At 41.1% G+C, this 10,946-nt stretch overlaps 1 pseudogene; it reads left to right on the forward strand.

Annotated features, from left to right (window-relative positions):
• LOC107553843 (receptor-type tyrosine-protein phosphatase eta-like) overlaps window positions 1–10,946 on the forward strand; it is a 35,275-nt pseudogene that overhangs the window by 16,027 nt on the left and 8,302 nt on the right.

The following is a 10,946-nucleotide window of genomic DNA, read 5'->3' on the forward strand; positions in this document are numbered from 1 at the left end:
TATTAAAAATATAACATTGCCTCCTTGGGGGGGGGGGGGGGGGACTGGTCTATGTATCCCTGCCTCTGCTGAATAGACCCCTTTTCAGTTAGTACACATTGTGAGTTAGTACACACAAGTTTTTTGTATGGGCAGAGCTTAGGTGGAGGCAGAAAGATTCTCCTGACTGCTTCACTAATGCTAGCTATCAAGTTTTGTTTGCTTGTTTTTTAACAATGACTGGAGAAAATTCGATTTTATCTGAATATGTAATGTCACTCACTGTCCGGGACCGCAATTATTTGAAAATGTTAACTTTAACTGAAGTAACCAGATTGGCCGACTCGTACACACTCACTCAATGGATGGACGCTCTGATAGGAGTGGTCTGACACACCTACCAGATAGAGAAACCGAGCGTGTATAGTAAATAGGAATCTTTAGATGCCTATAACTATATACTAACAGTGGCAATTGTAAGCAAATTCAACTACTTGAACACACACCTGACACATAACATAGGCCTTAACAATTGCACTTATGGCAATTGTAGAAAGCGAGACAACACAAATGGTTTCCTTTATGTTTAGCTGCTGGTTGTTAGTTAACTTGTTCCCCAATTTCTGATTAGGTGGGCTTGCATGCATGAGAAATCTTTAGACTCGTAACCAAACCATAATCCATAAAAGACAATATTTTATTTAACATTAACTGATATTAAGTGCGCGCTGCAAATGTGAGCATTTTTGATGATCGTTTCTGTTCCGGTCCGCTTGTTTTATTACAGCTGTTGTCTGTTTTTTTGTCTGGCAATGGCAGCAGGTAGGTGATAAAATTTCAAATTGCAGCTTGTACTCCATCGATTCTGACACTAAAAGATTAAATTTTAAGCTCCCAATGTAGCCGACTCTATGCTGGTTTGTATTGGCCGCCTCCAGTTATTCCTTTGTTTTGCCTCCAGCTAATGCTGTGACATAATTGTGACATCGGCACAAAAAGGATAAAAATAGAGACTGTCTTAATCCATGCAGGACTTTTCAGAAAGTCAGCCCGTGTGACCGTATGAGATTAATACACAGTGTTTTTGCTCAAAACTCACTCTACTGTGACCTAATGCAGATATTGTATATAAAAAACTGACACATAAATGTATTATGAGACAGAACGCAGAAGTTTACCATCACCGTAATGTGGGAATTATGATCACGCAATATTGACAGATCGACTGGCACAGAATCGTCTTTCTGCGAGTCATTAAGAAATTATGGTTCTATTCTATTTAAATATATGTGACGTAAATGTGTAAATACATAATGTGCGCACATTTGGAGTAAAAGTTTTTATGTTGTGTAGCGAAGCACTAAAAATAAATGGAAGCAAACGCGATTGAATATGTACAGGTTTGTGTCTCGTTATTCTACTCAAATTATCATTAACTCCTGATTGATTTTGCATTCCTGGCAGAAATAAAAACTATTAGTGTCATTGTAACCAAGTATTATCAAAAATAGTGGTCAAAATATCAAAGCTAATCTCAAGGTCAAATCAGAATATTTATTGTAAAAATGTTTCTGTAATAGCTGCCAAAAATGATATACAGTATCTCCCAGAAGTGAGTACACCCCTCACATTTTTGTAAATATTTTATTATATCTCTCCTCATCCCCACGTCAGGGGGTATCTCCTCATCCATCACCAGTGTGCAGCATCCACCAAACTTATTTGGTTCAGATGGTGTCAAGCGTGTGTGGCGGCAACCAGGTGAGGAGTACAAAGACAAGTGAGTCTTGCCTACAGTCAAGCATGGTGATGGGAGTGTCATGGTCTGGGGCTGCATGAGTGCTGCTGGCACTGGGGGGCATGTACTGTGACATACTGAAGCAGAGCATGATCCCCTTCCTTCGGAGACTGGGCCGCAGGTGAACTCCAAGGGTTAAGGCAGTGCTGGAAAATAATGGTGGGCACACAAAATATTGACACTTTGGGCCTAATTTGGACATTTTCACTTAGGGGTGTACTCACTTTTGTGGCCAGCGGTTTAGACATTAATGACTGTGTGTTAAGTTATTTTGAGGGGACAGCAAATTTACACTGTTATACAAGCTGTACACTCACTACTTTACATTGTAGCAAAGTGTCATTTCTTCAGTGTTGTCACATGAAAAGATATAATAAAATATTTACAAAAATGTGAGAGGTGTATATATATATTTATTTATAGCTCCACTGTGATTTTTTATATATTTTCTAGGGGATCCCCCCCTCTGGTTTGTTCCCAAATTGCACCCTGTATATATATATATATATATATATATATATAAATACTTATATAATATTATGAAGTTATTATTTGTCACGGATGCCTACTGTGAGGAGTGAAGGAACACGGAGACGAAGGAGAATCCAATAAACAGTCTTTATTTATCCAATCCATGGGGAACAGAGAACAGGCAGGAACACACACACGTAGCACATCGTTGTTTAATAGCCGACAAGAAAACATGGAGCAGACTACACTTAAAATACTAAACTTAACGAGGGATAGACAGGTGCAGGGGGATCAACTAATAATGGGATAACGAGGACAGGAACAGGAACGACCAAATATGGACACATGAGGGAGAAAACACACACACAGACAGTCCATGGGCGTGACATATCGCCCCCCCCTCCCGGAAGGCGCAACCTCGCGCCGTAATTACAACATGGGGAGGGACGGGTGGGAACTTGGGAGGAGGCTCAGAAGGAGGTTGGACAACCGGGAGGGGGCCGGCAGACAGAATTCAGGGAGGTAATGATGGAGGGAGGAGCCAAGAAGGGAACAGTAGGGACTTGGAGCAGGAGGAGCCAAGCAGGAGCCAGGCCACAGCCATGATGACGACCCACGGTGGAGCCGACGGAGGGAGGAGCCATGGAGGAGGATGGGATGACGACTCCAGGGCGCCAATTGACTGTGACGGAGCAGGTGGTGGAGGAGTCCAAGGCGGAGATGGAGAGCCGATGAGCGAGGGCGACGGGGAGGATCCGGAGGCGGAGCAGATGGCGCCGGCGACCAAGGCGGAGTCAGGGATCCAGAAGGCCGCGGTGGAGCCGGAGCAACAGAGGACGGAGGAGGTACCGAAGGGATGGAGGAGCCTGACAGAGCCGGAGGGATGAGGCGCAGCCGTAGGAGTTGAGTCCCGAGGCAACGGAGGGCCAACGACAGACCAAGACGGAACCGGAGGGATGAGGGACTCCTCTCCGCACTCTCATTGTCCACAGCATTCTCCCTCATGGCGGGCATTGTAGCCGGCTCTCGCACCTGGTCTGACATCATCAGTAGCTCTGGCTCCGTGGCGATTCTCAGCCCTGTCACACTTTGCGGTGCTGACTTGTTGGTCGCAGCGGGCTCGGGCTCTCCGTCATCGGTGGGCTCGGGTTTAAACTCAGTGCAGCGGGGTAATGGGGGGGCTGGGCTCTGGGTTGGGAGTGGAACTGGCGAGATTATCCTGGGAACAGACGGGGAACGGAGATCCGTTTCTTGCCATTGTCTACTCCACAAAGGCGGTGAAATTCGCTAGAGGACCATTCTCGGACGACGGCGCTCTGCACGTGGTGTTCAAACTAGCGTTGTAGAACGCACAGAGCGTGTCATCCGGGTAGCTGTTGAGACTTGCGAGGACCAGGAACAGTGGTATGGCCCTCGAGCGATCTCTCCCCCTGCTCCAGCAGGAGGAGGAGGTATTCAGGGCAGGCGAGGGGATCCATAGGGCACCACGAAAACAAAAAACATGGATGGGGAACACGCAGTAAAACTGTATGTAGGTCGGGTCACGAATGCCTACTGTGAGGAGTGAAGGAACGTGGAGACGGTGGAGAATCCAATAAACAGTCTATATTTATCCAATCCACGGGGAACACAGAACAGGCAGGAACACACACATTGCACATCAATGTTTAAGACCCGACAAGGAAACATGGGGCAGACTACACTTAAAATACTTAAAATAGGAACGACCAAATATGGGCAAGAGAGAGAAAACACACACACACACAGATAGTCCATGGTAGGGCTGCACGATATATCCTTTCAGCATCAATATCACGTTGTGCGCGATGGGCTGATGATGTTTAGTATAGGCTACTGATCGTTATATTTATACTGATTGTTTTCTTTACTCACACACAGACACAATGTCTACACTGGACTCAACAGCTGTACAGAGATACCCATTTTAAATACATCTAGTAGCAGAGCTACTGCACGCGATGTTGAAACTTCCGCGTCGTCGTGGAGAGCGCAGGTCACGGTTGCTTAGCAACAGCAGACTCCAAGAAAGCGCAAGCTCCCGAGCGCTTTGGAAAGAAGGAGAAAGCGGCGAGACTGGCGTTTTCCCACGCGTTTTTAGGCACGACATGTGAATGGCCCCAAAGGACATGCAAATGTACGTCATAAAGAGAACGCGGCATCAGTTTACTGTCGGGTATTTGTTGTGCCGTGCCACATCCAGTGTAGACAGACAGCATCACTTATTATAATGGGGTCATTGTATTTTGCTGCGTCTCGCCGTGCCACTCGCGTCCGGTGTAGACACAGTGAGAGCCACACTGATGCACGTGAACACTAATTTCTGTTCACTTCTGCACCTATTTGTGCCTGAAATACTGTTCTTTGCAAGTATCCTTGTAAACGCAGTTGCATATGGCTTAGGTCAGGGATCCTCAAATCCTCAAGGCCCACGAGATCCACTGTCCTGCAGAGTTTAGCTCTAACCCTAATCAAACACACCTGAGCAAGCTAATCAATGTCTTCAGGATCATTCGAAAATCACAGGTAGGTGAGTTTGATCGGGGTTGGAGCTAAACTCTGCAGCACATTGGCCCTCCAGGGCAAGACATGAGGAACCCTGGCTTAGGTGAAGGGAAACAATTGAGAAAGAAAATGGATGTTTAAAAGTAGATTGGTTTACAGCAGTTTAATATTCCTGAGGCTTTCTGTGTTATGAATGTTAATCAAACATCAAAACGCAAAGAAAAATCACTTATATAGCTTTAACACAGATTTATTAGATTTAATTTATACTGTGAAGCAGTGTTATTTTACATTTGATTATTCAATTTCTGTACCTGAATGCTGTTAGACTTACCTGAAAAATATAAAGCACTGCTTATTTCATTTGTATCTTTCTTCTGTTATATTTATCTATGCTTGTAACTTTACTCACCTACAAAATCACCCCAATCATTGTTTTTCCCCCCCAAATAAACTATTCAAGTCATGTGATGATTTTTTTTCATATCGCAATATATAATGCAGAAAAATAAAATATCGAAATGTGAGTTTTTTCCAATATCGTGCAGCCCTAGTCCATGGGCGTGACATTATTAACGGCTGTTTATTGAGGTCTAAATTATATTAGAAATGAAAAGACGCAATACAACAAAACATAACATTGTGTTGATGAATTCAGGAATAAATGACTTCACAAAATGGCGGTATCTAGAAAAATTATGTTTGACTTTGCTGTTGTTGGTCACTTAAGTCTGTGTTTAAGTGAAATTCAAGTCTGAAGTCGACTGTTAATGAATTAAAGTTAGTTGAGTTTTCATCTCTATTAATGATGTACTTTGCTTCTCTCCTCAGGGGTTGAATGCACAGACTGATACAGGTCAGTACTAACATGTAGAGTCACATGCTGAGTATGAAACATCAGAGTCCTAACTGTTAAAATGGTTATATTCTGTAATATATGTTGGTGTTCTATCAATAATATATTGTGATACAAAACTTAATTGTATGAATAAATGCTCCTGTGAGCATGTCAGCAAAGACTATTAGTAAATGTTTTTATTTCTCCATATTTCCAGATATCACATCACTCCCTGGCACTTCAAACATTTCTTCAACTGAGCTTGAAACAGAGTTTCCTCAAACACATCCTACAAGTGAGTATTATTCATGTAACGACTGCATAACTTATAGCTGTATTTTATTCCTTTTATGACAATTATGACATTGCAATTAGCAAAATTGAATTTATACAGTTCACAGTTAATGTCATATATCCTTCAAGCAATAATTCTAACAATACATAATTTCATTACATTCAGACATTTTCTTATAAGCATTTCAACAAAAATTACTTAAATTATATATTTTTTTATTCTTCATACATCTAAATGTCCCAGCAGCCCCAGCCACAACAAGCACTCTTTCAACTGAGTCTCATTTTTATTTATGGTCAATCAAATAAATGTGGTAATAGGAAAATCCATATCTGTATTTCATTCATTTTATTGTTAATGTGGTATATTGTAATAATAACTGTGCATTTTTTGTGTCAAATCCCAATTATCAAACATCAGCATCTATGTGTTAAAATTTATGTTGGGAAATGGGAAATAGTAATAATACAAAATTGCATTCATAAAGATTACAGCAATTTTATGTTTTTTTTAACAACAATTCTCACAGTATAAGATTTGATTGGACGCAAAATGTGTTACTTTTTTATATATCAAGATGTCCCAGCAGCTTCTGCCACTACAAGCTCTCCCTCAACTGAGATTCAAACATCAGCTCCTATAAGTGAGTATTTTTATTCAATTGAGTAAATGTGTGAATAGGGAAATTATATCTGTATTTTATTCATATTTATCATTAATGTGGTATATTGTAATAATAACTGTGCTTATTTCATGTCAAATCCCAGGTATTAAACATCAGCAACTATTTGTTGGGAAATAGAACATAGTAATAAGACAAAATTGTATTCATATAGCAATTTCATGTATTTTAATAACAATTCTCTCAATTTAAAGCTTGACTGTATGCAAAAAAAACATATATTTTTTTCTTCGTACTTCTAAATATCCCTGCAGCTACTGCTACTTCAAGCTCTCCTTCAACTGAATCTGAAATATCAGCTCCTACAAGTGAGTATTCTTATTCAAGGACAATTGAGCAAATGTGTGAATAGGGACATTATATCTGAATTTTATTCATATTTATCATTAATGTGGTATATTGTAATAATAACTGTGCTTATTTCATGTCAAATCCCAGGTATTAAACATCAGCAACTATTTGTTGGGAAATAGAACATAGTAATAAGACAAAATTGTATTCATATAGCAATTTCATGTATTTTAATAACAATTCTCTCAATTTAAAGCTTGACTGTATGCAAAAAAAACATATATTTTTTTCTTCGTACTTCTAAATATCCCTGCAGCTACTGCTACTTCAAGCTCTCCTTCAACTGAATCTGAAATATCAGCTCCTACAAGTGAGTATTCTTATTCAAGGACAATTGAGCAAATGTGTGAATAGGAAAATGACCATATATTTTTTTCTTCGTACTTCTAAATGTCCCTGCAGCTCCTGCTACTTCAAGCTCTCCTTCAACTGAATCTGAAATATCAGCTCCTACAAGTGAGTATTCTTATTCAAGGACAATTGAGCAAATGTGTGAATAGGAAAATGAAAATTCAGTTCATTATTAATGTGATATGTTTTACTAATTTAATTGGGATTTGTCCCCTTGTGCTGGGCTAGGTGCCCATGTGTAGTGATCACGGTAAGCCCGTGTCTTTCACTAGCAGAGATTTCTCTGCCATCTCTGCTGTGTATTGATCTGGCCCCAGATTCGCTGGGTCTACCGCAGGGACTTCCATATGTAGTACAGCACTATGGCCAGTCCATATGTGTAACTTCCACATGATACCTCCTTTATGTAGGATGTGGCTTCCGTAGTGTTCCCCTACTTGGGTACGCTTTCCCAGTGTTATCCAATATCCCTGGATATGTTTTACTGATTTAATTGGGATTCAGATTTGATGCCATCTCAGGTTTACTATGAGCAAAAAACTGCACAGCTGCATCCAGAACTTAGAGCTCTGGAATATCTGCAAACATTATATGAATTGGAAATTGAATGAATGCTACAGCTGTTTCAGGTGCAAAATCACTAATCACTTGCTCCTCTGTTGTAAAATAGGTCTAAATGTGATTGAGAATCTCACAGTAACTGAAATCTCCACATCATTTGTGCTTCTGAAATGGGATGAGCCAAGGACTGGGAATCGATTCCAAAAATAACCGATTATGAGGCTTTGGGAATCAATAATATGTTGTGATACAAAACTTAATTGTATGAACAGATGCTCTTGTGAGCATGTCAGCAAAGACTATTGGTAAATGTTTTTATTTCTACATATTTCCAGATATCACATCACTCCTTGTCACTTCAAACATTTCTTCAACTGAGCTCGAAACACATCCTACAAGTGAGTACTGAAATGGGATGAGCCAAGGACTGGGAATCGATTCCAAAAATAACCGATTATGAGGCTTTGGGAATCAATAATATATTGTGATACAAAACTTAATTGTATGAACAGATGCTCTTGTGAGCATGTCAGCAAAGTCTATTAGTAAATGTTTTTATTTCTACATATTTCCAGATATCACATCACTCCTTGTCACTTCAAACATTTCTTCAACTGAGTTTCCTCAAACACATCCTACAAGTGAGTTTTATTCATGAAACGACTGCATAACTTATAGCTGTATTTTATTCCTTTTATGACAATTATGACATTGCAATTAGCAAAATTGAATTTATACTGTTCACAGTTAATGTCATATATCCTTCAAGCAATAATTCTAACAATACATAATTGCAATACATTAATTCAATTATATATTTTTATTCTTCATACATCTAAATGTCCCAGCAGCCCCAGCCACAACACGCACTCTTTCAACTGAGTCTCAAACAGGTGAGTTTTTTTATTTATGGACAATCAAATAAATGTGGTAATGGGAAAATCCATATCTGTATTTCATTCATTTTATTGTTAATGTGGTATATTGTAATAATAACTGTGCATATTTTGTGTCAAATCCCAATTATCAAACATCAGCATATATGAGTTAAAATTAATGTTGGGAAATGGGAAATAGTAATAATACAAAATTGCATTCATAAAGATTACAGCAATTTAATGTTTTTTAACAACAATTCTCACAGTATACAATTTGATTGGACGCAAAATTTTTTACTTTTTTTATATATCAAAATGTCCCAGCAGCTTCTACCACTACAAGCTCTCCCTCAACTGAGATTCAAACATCAGCTCCTATAAGTGAGTATTTTTATTCAATTGAGTAAATGTGTGAATAGGGAAATTATATCTGTATTTTATTCATATTTATCATTAATGTGGTATATTGTAATAATAACTGTGCTTATATTCATGTCAAATCCCAGGTATTAAACATCAGCAACTATCTGTTGGGAAATAGAACATAGTAATAAGACAAAACTGTATTCATATAGCAGTTTCATGTATTTTAATAACAATTCTCTCAATGTAAAGCTTGACCGTATGCAAAAAAAACATATATTTTTTTCTTCGTACTTATAAATATCCCTGCAGCTACTGCTACTTCAAGCTCTCCTTCAACTGAGTCTGAAACATCAGCTCCTACACGTGAGTATTCTTATTCATGGACAATTGAGCAAATGTGTGAATAGGAAAATTAAAATTCAGTTCATTATTAATGTGATATGTTTTACTGATTTAATTGGGATTCAGATTGAATGCCATCTCAGGTTTACTTTGAGCAGAAAACTGCACAGCTGCACCCAGAACTTAGAGCTCTGGAATATCTGCAAACATTATATGAATTGGAAATTGAATGATTGCTACAGCTGTTTCAGGTGCAAGAATCACTAATCACTTGCTCCTCTGTTGTAACATAGGTCTAAATGTGATTGAGAATCTCACAGTAACTGAAATCTCCACATCATTTGTGCTTCTGAAATGGGATAAGCCAAGGACTGGGAATCGATTCCAAAAAGAATCGATTATGAGGCTTTGGGAATCGAGAGTCGATTCCAAAGGTTGGAATTTACCCCATCAAGGGGAATCAACTCCTCATTCAGAGCCGTTTTCAGTTCAACAAAGCTTATCTATGGGTGCCTCTCAAACGGAAGGCTGGATCCCACAAATCTCAGCTGCAATGGAAACCCCCTCCATCTCCCGAACGCTCGAGGTTGGATGATTGGTTCCTGGGGGTGCCGCAGGCCGATCGTCGGCAGCCACCTCCAGTTCCATTCTTTCCGGAACTGCATGAAGAAGTTACTAGAACTTTACTGCCCGAAACAGAGCTAGTGCTTCTTCCGTCCTCACTGCCCTCGACGGCGGGGCGGCTAAGGGGTATGTGGAGATCCCCCCAGTCGAGCTCGCTATTGCGATGCAGCTCTGCCCGCAAAGCGCCGCCACCTGGCGGGGTAATCCACGCCTCCCGTCCAGTGCTTGTAAGTTCTCGTCCGCTCTATCGTTTCCGTTTCCTGGACTCCCCGATCTCCCAGGCTGGCCTCTTCGGTGATGAGGTGGAGAGCTTCGCCCAGCAGTTCTCCGCCGCACAGAAGCAGACGGAGGCGATCAGACACATCCTGCCCCGGCGGCCCGCTGCTGTCATCACCCCGCCGCCGGCTGCAGTCCCTCCGCCCGCTCGTCGCCGAGGGCGCCCTCCTGCACCCTCTGCCCCTGCCAGGCGCTTAAAGCGCCATAGTAAGCGGCGTTCCTGAGACGGGCAGCCCGGAGGCTCTGGATCCTGCTCTTCAGGAGATGGTGACCGCACCACTCCTTCCCCCAGAGGAGGGCCGGGTGGAGAATCTTTTGTTTCATTTTTGTTTTGTTCCGCCACTGGCTCCACAGCCGGTGGTACCCAAACATTAAATAAAAGAGCAGTTTTCTATTTCTCCGGGTCTCAAGAGGCAGTGTGGCAAGGATGGCAGTGTGCGAGGACCATATCGCTGGCTCAAGAGAACCATCAGTCTCGGCTATGCGACTCAGTTAGCCCTGCGTCTTCCCAAGTTCAGGGGCATTTGGTTCACCTCTGTGCCGAACAAGGATGCTCCCGTCTTGCAAGCGGAAATCACAGTCCTGCTGGCGAAGGACATGATAGAGCCGGT

Source organism: Sinocyclocheilus grahami, unplaced genomic scaffold (genome assembly GCF_001515645.1).
Source record: "Sinocyclocheilus grahami isolate Dianchi unplaced genomic scaffold, SAMN03320097.WGS_v1.1 scaffold483.1, whole genome shotgun sequence".
Taxonomy (NCBI): Eukaryota; Metazoa; Chordata; class Actinopteri; order Cypriniformes; family Cyprinidae; genus Sinocyclocheilus; species Sinocyclocheilus grahami.